This window comes from Alligator mississippiensis, chromosome 2, assembly GCF_030867095.1.
Source record: "Alligator mississippiensis isolate rAllMis1 chromosome 2, rAllMis1, whole genome shotgun sequence".
Taxonomy (NCBI): domain Eukaryota; kingdom Metazoa; phylum Chordata; order Crocodylia; family Alligatoridae; genus Alligator; species Alligator mississippiensis.
The window spans coordinates 295,983,108-295,999,252 of NC_081825.1; the positions used below are offsets into that span (position 1 = coordinate 295,983,108).

The 16,145-nt window shown below is 45.9% G+C and overlaps 1 protein-coding gene across 2 annotated transcripts in view; it reads left to right on the forward strand.

The window, feature by feature from the left end:
- DAAM1 (dishevelled associated activator of morphogenesis 1) overlaps positions 1–16,145 on the forward strand; it is a 173,286-nt gene that overhangs the window by 39,716 nt on the left and 117,425 nt on the right. The gene's annotated exons all lie outside the window — the stretch shown is intronic.

Here is a 16,145-nt window from a genome sequence, read left to right on the forward strand (position 1 = left end):
TGCTGCAGTCCCGTTGATGCTGGTGCTAGTTGAACGCCGCAGAACTTCCTCTTTGCCTGATCCTCCATCTCAGTCTGGACCACCTAAGAGCAGTATATCCAACTGATGTGTATATGGAAAACTTCTCTTGTTCAAATTCGATATTGGTGATGAAGAACTGGTTAGACCAGTGGTGCTCATCCTTTTCTGCCCAGTGGGCCATATGAAGGGCATGGGGCTAGTCCACAGGCTAGATTGGACCCTGCGCTCCAGGATCAGGCCTCATGCTGGCCCTACCAGGTCCTGTGATGGGAGAGGGTCTGGGAGCCCTATGCTGCTTCTGTCCAGTCTTGTGTGCCCCACGCCGCCCTGTAAACCCGACATGTTTTCTGTTGCGAATAATGCAGAAAGATCACAGCTGGCCAGATGGTTTTAACACTGCCGATTCCTATTTGATCTCTGGGTTTACCTTGTGAATCATGTTGGACAGAGAGGAGGTTGGATAGATATCTGGCTAGGGTATTCTGATCCCAGCACTCGTTCCTGCCCAGGGCAGGGGGTCGGACTTGATGATCTGTTTAGGTTCCTTCTGACCCTAGAAAGTATAAAACTGTGTTTATACACATAACAGTGCTAACATTGCGTAGCCCCATGGGCTGAATGATCTGTGCCAGGGGCTGGACCGGGCCCGGGGGCTGGGGACTGAGCACCCCTGGGGTTAGGTTATGTTGACCATAGGTTTGACAGTCTTTGATTTCCATTGTGCCATCCTCCCCTTTGAAAACCTGGTACAGAAGTAGAAAATCTTTCAGACTCATTAGCTTCCCGGGGGGTCAGCGTATCCATTAAATTCTGTCATCCAGAATAGTTCATTGAGAGATTAGGAGACCATTTTTTCCACGTTATTCTTTAGTGTATTAATAAATGTTCTGCCTGCAGCTTTCTCCTTTTGATAAAGAAAGGTCATTAAGAGGCATTTCCTGACTTGGGCTATAGAATTATGCATCATATATGAAAGTATATTGTGGTCTGTCAATATTGCACTTAAAATATATTGTGTACCATCAGTTATCACTGGACTTTTTAATGAAGGTCAGAGCTTAGTCTTAATTTAAGTGTAGGTTGTGCCCAGTTCCTTAATTAGACCACCCACTGAGAGCTCAGGGTCTAAATGCGTGGAAAGGCCAAGCTCTGTCTTGGGATCCAGCACAACATATTTTTTTATATGATGTCATTTGTGGGCTGTCTCTTTGCACAGCAGAGGCAGTTATATGTACGGTTGGCCAGTGATTGGTGGGTTCAGAAAAAATTCTGAATCTGGATCCATTCACAGACTGGCTATGATCCTAGTAAAGTATCTTTTCTGAAGACTTCTGGTAGAAAAGCTGGCTTTTTAGAATATAAAACTGAATGTCTGATGTAGCCAGAAAGACAAATATGAACTGAAATTTTCAAATCAAGTCTATTATGCTGCATTGCTTGGTTCTGCTAGGTTCTTTTTTGCAGAGTATGTGGTATTGGATTCTTTTTTTTCTTTTAAAACAGCCGAAGGACCCTTTTTTTTTTTAACCTTATTTGTGCCCCTTTTATATTTCCACGGTGTTTCATGGCTGTAAATGAGAATAAAGATTGGCTCACAAACTGGAGTAACATAGAGTTTGTATTAATTAAAACTTAAGCCAGTAATAACAGTAATTATTTGTCAATAATTTCTTAGTCCTTTATCTCCTGTTAATGTTAATCAGCATGCAAATGCCCATGTCCTTACATTGATTCAAGATCATTGGCTGACTGAAGCTTGAAGATGAATTGTTCAATAGTAGAAAATTCATGTACAGTTCACTGCAGATGTTTGATATTCTCTCTCTTTTGTGATTGGATACTCTGGTCACTGCCTGTACTTAGTAATTAAAAGTGCCTCGACACGGCAGAATTCTTAGCACGATGCGAGTACTCGGTGCAAGGGATTCCTCGCTACGGTGGGAAAAGCCTTGGTGCAGTGATCAGTTCCCGCCAAAACTAGCAGTTGCACCGTTTGGATGCGTGCTACCGATTGGCTCGTTGTAAATTATTCACACCCGACGGCTAGCAATTGGCTCACAAGCCGTATAAAAGCTTGAGTAGTTTCCGCCCAAGCCGGAGAACTCCGCGTGTACGTTGGGAATGAGTTCCTCGTGTACCTTGGAGCAAAATTGGGGCCTGATCAACCACCAACCACTCCCCGTCGACGACCATCCCGACGTACCCTGCATGCTCGGAAACATCGGTGTGCCACCCGGTTTTCTCTTTTGTTTGTAACCTGTACAGAGCCTGCCTACACTGTGTGCATCGACGCAAGTCCTTGTACGCCAGTTTGTAAGTAAAGTTCTTTTCAATTCAACCAGTACGCATTTGTGCCTAATTCCACTCCGTTGGCGTAGCCCCGTTCCGGCTATACTCGGCACCCACAGTCACATGGTGCCTTCTAACCCCTGATTGCATGTGTGGGTGTCGGTAGATCTTTGCAAGCATTCTGCAGTAGTAGTTCACACAAAATACTCTAGTGCACAGGCTCACCAGAAGGAGTAATGGTTCCCAAGCCATATTAGTGCATGTACCACCAAAAAAATTGGTGAAGTAAATTGGGAGGACATGTAGCTCATGTGCCACTACCAGTGTGGATGAAATAGCTTGGGAGCTGTGCGTTAGTATAGTTATAGCATGGCCACGTAGTTAAGGTATTCCACAACCTATTGACACTTGTTCTGCTAGGGAATGCTTTATCCCTATAGCCACCTAATGATGTTGGCTGTGATGTATATTTCCCCTCTGATCTCAGTCTCCATTTGGCATGTAATATTCATTGCTGTCAGAAGTCCCTCCTGTGTTGCCTGTGCTGATGACACCAGCAAATCCACTGAAATAAACCACTTGCAGGTATTCAGTGTTTTTCGTTACTTGATCTTGTATGGGCAGGTCTCTAATTGTGAATCATAGAAAATGAGGGTTGGAAGGGACCTCAGGAGGTCACATCTAGTAAAACCCCTTGCTCAAAGCACGGCCATCCCCGACTAGATTATCCCAGCCAAAGCTTTGTTTAGCCAGGTTTTGAAAACCTCCAAGGATGGAGGTGCCAGTACCTCTCTGGGTAACCTGTTCAGTGCTTCACCACCCTCCTAGTGAGAAAATTCTTCCTAATATCTAACCTAAAGTTCACTTGCTGCATCTTGAGCCCACTGCTCCTTGTTCTGTTGTCTACCACCACTGAGCACAGTCCAGCTTCATCCTCACCCTGCAGCCCTGTCCCGCCCCAGTGTTTAAGACCATTGTTCCTAGAAGCACCCACTTCCCTACTGGGGTGAAACATCAACAGGAGGTGGGGGTCCTTCTGAGAAGTGGGCAAAAGTCTGTATTTACTGACCTATGGGAGGAAAAGAAAAGACAGATCAGTCACCAGCGGGATCCCAGACTCCCCCCAGAATGAAAAGGCGAGGGTTTGCCAGCCCAAGACATGTTGCCCTCTGCCACTAGATGAAGCTGGGGACCTTTGGTCCAAGCCTTAGTGCCCCCAGCATCCTGGGTGGGAATTGGCCATGCAATTGGTGTCTCTTGTGATTTCATGAGTTTTGTGGTTTCATGGACCTTGTGGTTTCATGACGTGGCCTGTGCAGCTGGTGCCCGTTGCCTTGAAGTTAGTTGGAGGGACCATGACCAGCAAGGTCTGTGAGGAGGGAGGCTCTTTGGTATGAAGTGGGCTCCTGGGCAGGGATCGGTGTGGGGGCTGGTTCTTTGGGATGACCTAGATGAGGATGCAGTACAAGGAGGTGTCAATTGTGGCTGATTCCTGGGTACATGTTCCTTCTGACTGCAGAGGAGATGCCTGAGGGCATAAATCTAGGCAGTGCCTGTGCCCTTCAAGCTCAAAGGATCAAAAGGATAGAGCCCAGACTCGGAGAGCCAGGAGGACTCACCACTGGGGTCCTCTTGGGGGTGCTGGGAAGAGGCTTCTTTGGAGGCAGCAGCTTGGACTGGATGCTTTGGCAGGAATGAGGGGGGATTTGTTGATGGGTGGTGGTGGCCGGGAAGGCTTGAGGTCTTTGCTGGGCTGTGTGAGCGGGCTGGGAGCCGGGCGAAGGGGGCGGACAGCATTGAGCCATTCTGCAGAGCACTGGTTTTCTGGGGGAAGGCACCTCAGGATGTCTGCAAGGAAGGCACAACAAGCACAGGCAGTAAAATGCCGAGCGTGGTTCCCCATCTCCTGGGACGGGGATGCCCCTAGGGCCTGTGGTAGTAATATAGGAACAGCACTGCAGCCCCTAAATATCAGCCTAAGGTCCCGGAAACGGAGTGCCATAATCCTCCTACTTCCCCTAAACAAGCCATGAAGTTGTTATACATTACATGTGGAATGACTTTGGTGGCTTGTTTACTGCATTATTTTGCCTTAAATTGAGTTGCGCATATGGGCAGTTACTATTTAAGGAGTGATTAACCTGTTAATTGAGTCTTAAATGTAACGTGTCAGGGGCCTTTGAGTCCATTTTAGCTGCTCGGTATCCCAGTGATGAGAGATGAACGTGAACCTCTGCCAGTGCGGGCGCAGCTACAGGGGAAATATATCTTCCTCTAATTGACCAGGTATTCTTCTGTTGGTGAAAGCAATAATGAAAGCTACGGTGCTGGATAAGATTTGGGCGTTTGTCCCTCCTAGTTGTATAGTTGAGAGGTTGGATATTAGCACAGCTTGGGGAGGGGAGGGGGGAAGAACCACTGGACAACAGCAATTTTAGTAGCATGATTCCTTCGAGACAAAGGAAGACTCCCTTGATCTGTGCCCTTGCTTCTCAAAGCAAGACAGTCATGCTGATGGCTTGCTTTTGTCTTCAGGGAGCATGGAAGCTGTCTTTTGAGGAGACATGTTTACATTTCCCTGCTGTCACTTCCACTGTCAGAGGATCTGAAAATAAACCACAATTCTGCTCTAGGCCCTCGTACGAGCAAGAGGAGGCAGTGACTTCCAGAGCTGTAGGAATAATTAGGCCAGCACCCACAGAGTTTGTGAAGTAAAGAGGAATAATTAAATTTAGCTTTGTCTTAGAATACTATATTTACTCGAATATAAGACAAGGTTTTCCTCCCAATCAGCACGGGGCAGGGGAGCCCTTCAGCCCCTCGCCTTACATTTGCATACAAGGAAAATTCATTAAACACATGGTTTATCATTAAACCGCTGCCAAAAGCAGCATGTGCTCAGTAGTGAAACCAATTATGAGTTGATTGAATACAGCCAACACTGAGCAGGACTGTAAAAAAACATGGCCCATGTCAGGCAAACATCCTGATGGGAACTTTTTTTTAAGGGCCAAAAAAATCAAATAAAATGGGTATGGGTTTCCTCCGCAGGGAACCACCAGCGGGCCTGGAGGTACTTCAGTAGCAGGCCTGTGTGTGTGTGTGTATTGCAAAAATATTTCTATATATATTAAAACCTGTATGTATCTGTATCTATACATAGAAACTGTACCCCTATCAACCTGTCAAAATGCTGTATTTGATCTTAGCCAAAAGTGCAGCCCATCTGAATAAGATGTGGTTGTTATCCATTGCATTCAGTCCCCATCAGTGCTTACTGTTTTTGTGGTCATGGTGAGCCACTATATTGAATACATTTAGGTTTCCTCTTCGCTCCCACAGCTGAGCTGCACCTTTCTTTCCCATTTCCAGTGAATCCTGTTTCTTTACCAGCCATAAATGTCTGGCAGGCATCACCAAATGGGGCCCCAGACAAATTCACCTAGAATCCCTTGTGGGATTTGTGTGGCCCTACCCTCCATAAGATGGAGCTGGACCAGGCTGTATTACACCTCATCTGCATACACATTTTTGGAGGATCCCCAGACTCTTGACAAGAACACTTGGTTCCAGCCATGAGTGGGGGGCTAATTAGCACATGGGTACTTTGGGGGGGGTACCTGGCATATACACACATTGAGCATTGCTGGGCTATGGGGTCACCATGGCTTGACATGCTGCTGTCTCTCTACTGGGGCCCGGCCCAATTAACTATATGGTAAATTATGAGCTTTTTTGTTTTGAACTGATATTATGCATTGTTTATACTATGTGTAAGTAGGTATCAAAGTGCTGCTTAGAAGTGTGTTTTGTGGAATACCTGTGCTAAAACTTGCAGTAGTTTCAGAAGAGGTAAACTGCATCAATTTTGGATGGACTAAGTCTAGGATACCTGTAGTAATTTCCCTATATGCAAGTTACTACAGGTGTGTTTATTTTTAGGTCCATGTTTTCAAATTTGCTTCTCGTTTCCGTGTGCTCAGGGAGAACAGGGTCTGATATCAGGGAAGGGTTTGCAGGGGGCAGAGGGCAAGGAAGCCATCTGATCTTCCAGATTTATTTTCTTTGCTGTAGCAGGGAAGGAGGGGGGCAAATTCAAGATAAGCCTCCAAAAATCAGTTTCTGTACCTGGAAATTTATAACAAACTTATAAATTTTTCATGTATAGAATCTAATTATTGGGGGGGGGGGGGATCATCTTATAAACCTACAGTATTTACTCGAATATAAGAGAGCTGCATCTCTCCTTCCCTTTTCTGTGTGTGTTTTGTTTTTGAACTTTCTTTAACAAATAACAAGCATACACGCCCATGTCTGACAGCGAGAATACTGATGCGTTTGACACGTAACAAGTAATCATTTCAAATGAGACTCATTTCTTTTGAAGTAGTCAGTCAGGCTAAAGGCGTTATGTGTGTAGCTTCATTGACCTCACTGGGACTAGGGTTTTGAAGCAAAGGTCTGCATTTACTGAACCCTTTGCAAGGCTGGGAGTGAAAGCATTGTATTCTCTTCTTCCTCCATGCCCTAACGTGTCTACAGCAGCTAGTTAAGTTACTTGAGGGGGAAAAAAAAAACCCATCTCAGGCTAACCCCTGTGCAGCTACAGATTCAGCACTTGACAGACAGAGAGGATGCTTGTTAGACATGCAATTAGAGAGAGACATGAAGGGGAGGGGGAAACTTTTATAACGTTTTGTTTTTTTTCAGTAAGACTTGCATGGTTTAGCAGGTGGGAGTAGCCGATAGGGGTAAAGGCCTGGTTTTAAATTGAGCATTGTCAATAATTTTACATCTTCATTTCCCTCCCAAATCTCTCTGGCATACTGCATTTGGTTTTGCTGACGTACCGTGACAGTAAGGATTAGGCATGCCGGCTGTTCCCTAGAGGTGCTGTGAATGACTGACATACAGCCTCAACAAGCAGATGAGTTAGTAGGAGGAGAACTCTACCTACAAGAAGATGAACATAATTTCTCAATTATGAGACGGACCTGCACAGCAAGGACACAACCCTGTTGGTGCTAGGCTAGAAACTGCACTGAAAGGTCCTCCTGTCCCATATTCGCTCTCTCGGTGTCCTGCTGGAGTAGCTGGGTGACCTGTGATGGATCCATAATTTTGGCACTGGCTATCTGAGAAAGCAGCTGAGGTGCTGCAAGCCCCTCACTTAATGCATCGGAGCCAGGGAAAGGCAGACAACTTCTCCCATAATACCTTGCAAACCAGTTTCTAGAGAGGCTGAAGATAGTGATATGCTTGGAACCCTGGGATATGCCTCCAGGTATCCTCAGGCCAAACCCAGGTAATAGCAACATCTTCCTGAAGGCTGGTACACGGGTACAGGTTATGACTCTACAGTGTCACCCATATCCTGATTTACCCAAAGAACCTCGTCTCTTCTATAGTGCGGACACTCAGAGGTGGGGTTAACAAGCCAGATGCTTGTTGCCCATCTGTCTTCTCATGGTTATGCTTGGAAGTGAAGACCTACCTTAATGTCTGTTAGGTACTTTTGATATCCTGGAAGGGAAGCTTGCTAAGCAGTGATGAGTGCTGCTTGGTCTATACTTAACGGGGTTAAAGCTTCCAGTTTAAGCCCTCGTGAGCCTTAGGTAGGTGTGGGAGACAGGAGAACCCCAAAAGGCTCTCAGGGCAGGACATTAGTTTGAATCCTAGCACCCTCATGCTTCCCTGTAAGGATTCATATGAGAGAGGGAGCTGACTTTCTCATTGCATCGCTCCATTGTGCTGGTGAGCTTCCAAACTCCATTCATCTGCCACTTAGCTAGTAGTCATCCGGTAAGTTTTATCCAAGCCCTGCTTTCTTTATGGCTTCCACGTGCACCTCGTTTATTCCTTTGTACCTGACTTTCTCCCTTGTGCCTTATTTTCTCTAATAGCACAGTGGAAGGACTCACAGCCAATCTAAAAACAGTGGGTTATTAAGTACCATGGTGATGAGTGCTGAATTAAAACAGATTAGCGGAGATCAGTCCCGAGATTGATTTGCGTAGCGAGCCTTCTATTTGCTTCGTTATGGATTGGAAAGCAGCTAAGGTCTCATTTATAAAACAGCTGTATACTTCAAGTGCTCTTTTCACTGTAGCAATTTAAATTTTAGAGCACCAAACTGGGTGAAAATGTATATCGTTTTTCCAAAAGGGCTGTCTTCTGGCAGTTCTTGTTAAACCCAGTGGGAGCAGCAAGCACTCAACATATCTGAAAATCCAGTATAGGTGCCTACATATGAATTTAGTTGCCAAATTTAAGGAGTAAAGTTTGGGTGGCTGATTCTTTTTAAATGCACACATTGGATATTTGGTGCCATTAAAGAGTATCTGTGATCTTTGTGCAGAGGATCAAGAGTGAATAGGCTACTGAAATGAAATGCCGATCTCAAAGTTAATAAAAGTGAAAGTGGTCTTTGGAACCAGACCATGCAATGAAATGTTTAGGCTCTAGATGCACTCCCTGTCATCCACTATACTCGGTGGTTATGAACCATGGGGTCGCTTTTTCACTTCCATGTGAGATATCACAGCCTGGCAAAGATTTTCCTCCCCATAGCAAAGCCTGTCTAAAGCCAGAACTCGTATTTTCTTTTGTACGCTGATTACTGTAGATAAATACTTTTCACTTTCAGCGGCAATCAAAGTGATTTAACAATAAAATAGATTATTTTCAAATTTGGCAAAACCGTCATTTTTTTTCTTGTATGTAACTGCCTTAATAGGATGAGAAACATTAATGGAAATGATGAGTGTGTAGGTGAGGGTGGCTTTTGAAAAGCATTCAGTCCTTCATTAATGCTGCTGTACTGTATCTATGCTGCTTTCTTCTGGAGCTGCTGAGCTCACACTTCCACAAACACCAGTGCAAAAACACAAAAAAAGGGCCATCTCAAACCCCTGGTCACTACGTAGGACAGTGGTCACCAACTAGTGGATCTTGATCCACCTCTAGTTCTCGGAGCCTCTTGCAGTAGATCTTGGAGTCGATCCACGGCTGGGGTGGGGGGCTGAGTGCCCGTATGCATGCATGCATGTGCCCCAGCCCAGCGGATCAGTCCATGGAGGAGGGAACGCGCGGGGGCTAGATCGAGGCCCCCGCGGTGAGGGACAGTGCCACAGAGGCAGGAGCAGGGGTCAGTTGAGCGGGGCCCCAGCCATGTGGGACTTACCTGCTGGGGAGGTGTGCCCCCCACATAATTTTTTCTCCCTCTGCTTCGATCTGCCCCCCCTCTTCCCTCCCCTTACTTACCTGCTGGGTGGGGGGTGGCGGTGCACAGTAGATTTTGGGTTGCTTTTTTAAATGCCAAAGGCGATCTCCTACTTAAAAAAGCCGGAGACTGCTGACGTAGGAAGAGGACAAGTGTCTTGTGGTTTCAATGCAAATGGGATGCGCTTTTCATCGGACTGTTGGCTCACTGAACTTCCTCATCCCATTGTGGTTGTCCACAGTGTAAATAGGGGTACCAGCCACCTGCCACCCAAGGGATGCATTACAGAGCCTTGTGGTTTGTTTGGGGGGTTTTGGTCCCATCTCGGCATGTTGGTAGATTGGTGAAGGCATCTTTGTAGGGATCCAGGAGGAAGAGTTTATGTCCCGCTCCGGGATCAGACTGAAAGCTGCTGGGGTTGACCTAGCTATAAATGAGGTAGCTGGCCGCAGGCCTGCCTTATGTGCCTCTTACTGTAGAAACTGGTGCACGGTGTGGGTGTGGGCGCACGTGTCGGTCCATCCGTCTTTCCATGCTGGAAAGGGCTGGGATAACACGGTGCTGAAAGTTCATGTCTGTTTTGTGTTGATATGGGAGCTTCGGTTTGTAGCAGTCATTAATCTTATCCAGCCATTTCCTGCTTCCTCGAGGCAGCATCCCTTTCATGAGCGAAGCATTCAAAAACATCACCTCTGGAGAGATTGCGTTTGTCAAGACGTCTGTCTGCGCTCGCCTCCCTTTTTAACCAGTAACGAGTGAGCTGCCCCTGCTAATGGCATTGTGTGTTATGGCTACAGGCACCTCCTAGAGAACTGAGGAAATGCAGGATATCTCCACGTCTGACCTTTCTCTGTCTTCCCCTCGCTCTGAGCTCCGTAGCATGACTGTAACCAGATCACAACATAGAGAGCTTGTTGGGACTCGAGCACAGTCGGAGGCTGTTCTTATTGATAGTCGCCATAGCGATGCACGTATCTGGACAAGGGTGATCTGCCAGGCTGATCAATGAAAACAAAGCAATGAATTGCAGGCTACGCTAGGTTGCACGCTTCCAGTGCAAAGCACAGCTGTGCCCTGCAGCTTCTTGCACCATCTGTTGCTTCAGGTGCCGTTGAAGGAATGTCAGGAATACTTTGTCTATCAGCGTCCTGGAGAGACTCTCCCATTAGAGTGCTGGGCTGGTGTCGTCCAAACCAGATCATCTAGAAAATCATTGACAAATATCTGATAAGCAGCGGTTCTAAAAACCAGGATCAAAAGAACAAAGGAGTGGTTTAAAGAAACACCAGCATTTGGGTGGTGAACGGTTGCATTAAAATCATCTTGAGGTCTGGGTATCCTTTCCGTCGGCCTGCAGGATTTCAGTCCAGACCCCCCGGGGGGATGAGTTTCTGCTCCCCCTTGCATGTTTTTCAGCCTGGCTTACTCGACAGGTGTAATCCTGACTGATTTGAGTAGGAGCTGTCGGTGCACAGCACTCCTTGCGAGTAAGGATGCTGGAGTGTGAGTCGGAAATGGACCACTGAGGTCAGATGCAAAGCACTGAGCTTGGGGAGTGCCGTACATGTTGTGTATTCTTGCTCTAGCAGTTGCTCACGGTTTGCGTGGGTTTTGCAAATGAGGAAACTGCTTGACAGGTAGGGGCTGGTGGTGTTCTCACCTCAGGCTGTTGTTTTGGCCGCGTAGAGCATTTAAGGCATGACTCAGTCATGTGCACTGGTACGAAGACTCCCTAACATGAGCCATGGGTAAGCCAACCACCTCCGCAGCAATGGGAGGAATGCTGTGGGTTTTATAGCTTACCTGGCGACTTGACACTGCAGCTCTCCTCCAACGTAAAACTCCCGGCATGTTGCGATTGCTCCTTCCCACCACCAGCATGTTGGTGACACGGGACCTTTCTTCCTGCCTTGTCTTCGAGGGAAACCTCTCAGCACTCCCCCCTTTCTTTCTTCTTTTATTTGCAGTATCTTTCTGATGTCCTTGACACTGTTCTGCTTGGCGTGGATGCTGGCCTGCACAGCAGCAATTCAAATGAAGCTGCGATTTCTGCTGAATGTAGATGTGCACACGCCTCCTGGCATTAGTTATGGAAGCTTTTCCTGTTAGAGCAAGCACAGTGGTTCTCCTGCCTGTTTCCCAATAAAGGGTTTAGCCCGAATACGAATCCCCAGTAGCAATCTGGGCTGGCTATTGATTTTAAAGGAGGCTGTGACTTCAGTCACATCTGTACTTGTTTGGACACCCAATGTTCAAAAATGGGGTCCCCCCATACTATGAGATTTAACTTGTATGTGTGCATATATGTTATGTGTGTGTGTATTGAAGTTAATAGCATGGGGGGAACCTCATTTTTGAACACTGGGTGTCCAGACAAGTATAGGTACAACTATGAATGAAGTCACAGCCTCCTATATTTCTATATCACCTACATCTATATCCTTGATATTTAAAATATCATTTACTTTTTTATTTGTTAGAGTGCACTTGGGTCACTTTTAAGCTCTTCTCTTTGAAAAATGAAGGGCTTGAAAGTTCTTGTTTTTAAATGAAATCTGGGACTTGCATTTAATTGTCTCTGGGACCTGGAACTTAAAGTAAAACATCCCAAATAGCTTGAGGGGTATGAAGATCCTGATGGATTTGGGCCACAAAATCACCCTCCTTGTGTGGTAAATGGCTGCTTGGAGAATTGGAGTAACACATTTGTATAAGGAGAGGTTTGGTTCTTGGAAACACCCATCTGTTGAATGGAAGCACTCCAAACGGGCAACCAGTTTGGGGCAGCGGCTGTACGGATGGAGATGGATACCATGCCTAAAGCATTAACTGTTTGAAAGCTACTCTGCTGTCACTAACTTGGTTTCAAAACAGATGTGGCCAAACCAGTGTTAAAAGTGTGCGTGCGTGCGTGCATGCGCGCGCGCGGTGGGGGAAGAGAAGTGGTAGAGGCGCGCTCTGCTGAAAAATCTATTTAAATGTGGTTTCTTTTGAATTAAACCAAATTCATTTTAAAGGGGCTTCTGACAGTTAAGTGCATCCACCCAGGGAGTCCCAGCGGTCCATCCCGATGTGCAGAATTAATTTAAACTGCTGCCACTCTAAATATAAACCAGGCTTAACATGGGGAGCTGCCGCGCCTGATTATTAGGCCTGTCTGGTTGCTACAATAACATACAAGGCAGTCTTCAGGCAAAATGAGACGAAACCTTCATTTTTCCATTTAAATAGGCTAATGATCCTCAGGCAACATGTAAAACCTCCATTAGTCTACAGGGCAGGTAATTAAGATAATTATATAAGCTTCGCTTTTCAATTATGTATTGGGGGGCGGCATTGGTCTAAGTTTCCCTCCTGGGAGTTATCCTGCAGTGTAGGGACTTTTTCAATAGCTCTGTTAAATAAAACATGCAGCCTACAAGTAGTTGATTCTTATAAATTGCATCAAGTTGCATTGCTTTCATTGGTACTTTTGGGGGTTGGGTGTGTGTGTGTGTGTTGGGAGGGTTTCTTTTTTTTTTTTTTTTTTTCCGATTGGGTGGTTTAGTGGGTTGTCCTTTATTAAATGGGAGCAGACTTTTTTATAAGCTTAATGTGATAAAATATGTTTTTATGGCCCTACTGCTAGCAGAATTGGGCTGGAGAAATGAGTGTGCTTACAAAGCTATCACTGTGGTACTGCAAAAAATCAAATCTTGAGTCAAGCAAACAAGTGCATTTTATATCGTTTTATTGCATGCGAGCAATAAAACAGTTGGCAGCGTTTCTGTATTGTTGTGAGAATTGTTTATCTCGAAGGATCATTTGCCAACCGTTTGTGTGCTGTTGTAAAGCCAGTGTTTGATTCGAGGAATCTTCCTGTGGCTCAGAATTGAAATTTAAAGGGGGAGATGGGAACAAACGAAATCGGTTCTGATCGTAGCTTGCATTCGGTGCTTGCACTGACGGTTGCATTGCCATCAAAGCGGGCGCTTTCTGGAGTATTCATTCTTGAATTACAAGTTCTGCAGGGGATGCTTAATTGCATCTTTTGAAATCTATTCTTGCTTTTTAAAGAAACCCAACATTTTCTCACTTCCAGCCGCTAAAATATGGGTCCATGCTGCTTGGCTGTCTTTTTTTTTTTTTTTTATTTATTTTATTTATTTTTAAAACGTCTTGCTAGGTGCCACACTCTTCTGGAGCCTGAAATGGTAACCTCGGATGTGACTATGATGAACTGCATGCTTATGCTGACTATAGTTTAACCTTTGATTAATTAGCTGTCCCTCCCTGAACAGTAGCCTGGATGTTAAATATGTACACTTCTAAATCTCAAAATATTTTCCAAAATTAGCCAGCTGGGAGTAACCTGGGAGGCGATGCAGTTCGTTGCTATGGTGATGGCACTCGATGTTAAATTGATGTACAACAAACGGTTTGGTACTGAATGACTTGAATTCTGTTTCTGATGCCAAATTAATTAGAGGCTTACCAGGGAGGGGAAAAAAACCCAAACCTGAATTACTTATACTGGTGACTTACAGTTGAACAGATTGTCTCACCCGGGGGATTAACAATGGAATGGAGAGCAGTGAAATGGAAAGCTGAGCCACTGAGACTTTGCATTCAATAAATCAAGGTCAGAGCCCAAATATTCATTGGAGGGGGCAGAGGCACCAAAAGGAAGGAAAAGGCGAATTAAAAATAAAGCCCAAGCCCCTTGATGAACTATTTTTATTGTTTTGGGGGAAGAGGCTAATTGACAATACTGTTTGCCAAGTGACTCCTGTCCGACTTGGGGAAAGAGTCCATTGAATCGCTAGGTATCGAGCTTTTTCTCATCGGAGCAATCGCTCGGAGTACTGAGTACGTGTCTCCAAGATGATTTGCTTCCTAAAATGAACTGCACAAGACAGAGATGGGAGCTTTTCATCTTGCAGCCATGTGCGTTTCTCCCTTTTCCGGGAGGTGGTCTCTACATCTGCAGCGTCGCTCGCTTCCTAATTAGCTCATGAAGTGATTTGCCATACGTGACTAATTGTATGCATAGAAGGAAGGATGCGCTGGGCTGGATTTTAATCTCCCGATAGCATCAGCTTCCTTCAGGCTTCTGCGCGGAGGTTTTGTGGGAAGGCGTTTGCTGCCGTCTGGGTTTAAAGAGTATTTAAAACCCAGCCAAAATCAGAGCCCGATCCTCAGCTTGTGAAAATTGAAAGGGCTGGAGCTGGAGTCTCTGGTTTTGTCTCCCATTGTGTCGTCCAGGATAGCGTGTGCCTGCAGTCGGACAGGCATTTGCATCCCCAATTAGCTTAGAGCCCTCTCTCAACCTGACACACTAATAGTCTTGCTACCGTCCCCCCGGGACTTAGCTTCAGATGAACCTGCTGTGGATTGTGTGGTTTCCGGGAGATGGGGGTTGGTATGCCTTTCTCCCCCGCAGTCCATCTACCACCAGGACTCTTCAGTCTATGGACGTATTGTTTGCTAAATTAACAGCTGTTCGGTGGGACAATCAATACTGCCCTAGATATTTTTGACAGGCCTTTCAGTAGCATCCTATTGATCGGCTCTGCCATACTGCCCCGGTTGCACGGTGTTAGCGTCTCGTTGGCTTATTAGCTGTTCCCTGTCCTCCTGCCCCCTGGAGCTGCCCTGACAAAATCTGCAAGGCTTTAGATGTGCACCTGCTTCCTAGTCGGGTCTTTCTATTCCTGACTTACGAACCGTGGCTTCTCCTGTTGTCCACACCCTTATTTCTGCACGACCGCTTCGGGAAACGTTGACCATAGATCCCCCCAGGCATCGGGGTTTTTGCTGCTGCACCACTAAGGAAAATTTTCAGGAGCATCTTGTCTTCATATTTTTAGGGGGGGGGAGACTTGTCAGGCTCAAGGCTTTGAGTTTGGCTCTTAATCCCTCCCTGAATGCTGACTTGGTTCTGAAAAGGCTGTCTTATCCTTTGAGATGTGCGACAATGCATGTCCATGCTCACAATAGCTTCTTCAACAGCTGCTTCCACAAAAACCCCCCACAAAAAACACAGAGCGCACAGAGGGGGAAGAAGAGGGAATGACCCATCAATGGGATTTTCATTTCACAAGAGTTTTGAGGGCAGAAAATTTCTCTGGCTGCTTTTGAAGCTGCTTTTTTTTGCAGGGCTTTGGGAGAGGTTGCCAGAACACCTGCATGTGATCCCCCCTTCCTAAAGAGCAGCCCGCTTGTTTAAAGATCCCGTCGTGACCTTCCTTCCAGAGTCTTGAAAAGAATCTCTCGGCCCAAGAAAAGCTGTCTCCACTTGTGTAATGCTGCCCTTAAATGTGCAGTGATTGTATTTCAGGGAGCAAATTATTTATGATTTGTGGGAGGATGCAATTCCAAGTGTGCGTGTTAGGATTTGGGGGGGGGGGGATAGAGTGTCTTTTTGTTACAAAGAGAGAAGTATGAGTTTGCTAGAACTGGGTTGTGAAGGCCATAATGAATGCAGTCAATCAGGACTCGATCCATATAATCGCAGACCACCTCCCAGCTCTGAAAGTCCATGTCAAATGTCAGCATGGACATGACAGGGATCAAGTAAGAAAAGATCTGCAGTGATTTTGCACCTGACCTGTTTTCTGTTGCAAATAAGATG